Here is a 1,581-nt window from a genome sequence, read left to right on the forward strand (position 1 = left end):
TATCCTTCCTCTAACAAAATCTGACAATTCGAGAGAACCTTGAGTTCTAGGCATGTTGTAGCACAAGAGAATTAGTGTGCGGACCATTTTCATTTATATAGTGCTCTTTGAACACAAATTAGTTAGCATAAATCAGTTAAATGACGAAATATTAGGTGTCTATTTACTTGTGACCACTCAGTGTATATCAATCTCTTAAATACAAATGTGTTTAATATGATTGTTCTTATATTCTAATTATTAGAGGGTTACTGTTTTAACTCTAGATTAACCAATTCATTTTATTGATACCGATCCATTACATTTAAGTGTAAATTCAAGCTGACTGAAATAAAGCCAGAAATGAAATCTGCACTGTTACAAATCCATTCAAAGAAATCAGTTTACAGCTTTATATTTTGTGCTTTGATACATAGGAAGCAAAATTATACCTGAATTTCGTGTTGAAATATGTGATAAAAATGGTATAACAGAACAGAATATAACATCATCAGTTCGACATATACTCATTCAGTTGATGTTCTTAAGCTATTGTTACGTCTCCGTTTCTTAATTAATTTTCCGTAACTTCGTTCCGACGAAACTTAAGCGACACAACTCCTTTCTTAATAAAACTAGTTTATTCTTTCCAAATATAACTTTACCGATACACTCAACTTCAACAATCGAACTAAACAAACGCTGTAACGTCTCTCGTGCTCTCTGACTGCAGTTCAATTACTCAATGTCTATCCACACATTACATTCCCCTCTTTTATATACCAGCCTACCCTATATCTAGTAAGAACTAGAACATTCGCCAAAGTACATGATAGTTCTAAAAACGTTGCGTCACAGTAGTCATGTGACTCGATGACGCAACACTATGAATGAATCACCTAATTTAAAATAGTTAAGAGCAGGCCTCAACAAATTTCATCGTTGGCATCTAATATTTTCTCCCATTTTATTCGTGCGTAGAGGGCTGTGCTAAATAGAACTCGAATCTAGAACAGTTCTGGACTCTTGGAAGTCCGGAACTATTTTCTCGTTCTTTGAGTCCTAAATCAAACTTTGTTTCTAGGATTTTAATGGTGGATTCAGCATTTCTTCATTTTTTTGTCAGGAATGAAGCGCTGTGGTTGCACAACACGTTACTAATTTTGCGTCATTTTATTATTTTTTTCTTCCTCATAAATATAAAATGTAAAATACGTTCAAGTTTAAGTTTTCAGGAGTAAAAGCTCAATATATATACTGTTTTGTTTGTTTATTTGTTTTTGTTTGGCTGGTGTATTAAAATGTAAATAAAACTGGAACTCGGTCTGAAACCTGAACTTTGAACTTAAAAGTTAAATTAATGGTTAAATAGAAGTATTGCTAGTACAACTCCTTTATGCTATTATTGCTAGTAGTAGTACTAGTAATAACTTTAGTAGTAGCTTATACTAGTAAAAAAAAGTTGTCTCAATATAGATAACAACTAGCCAAAACTGCCAAGGTTAACGTATACAAAAACGCTTAGCCTATATTACTGGAAATAGGAATGGAAACTTTTAATACTTTGAACAAATTGTTAAAATTCATAACGTATCTTTATAT

This window comes from Limulus polyphemus, unplaced genomic scaffold, assembly GCF_000517525.1.
Source record: "Limulus polyphemus unplaced genomic scaffold, Limulus_polyphemus-2.1.2 Scaffold821, whole genome shotgun sequence".
NCBI classification, from domain to species: Eukaryota; Metazoa; Arthropoda; class Merostomata; order Xiphosura; family Limulidae; genus Limulus; species Limulus polyphemus.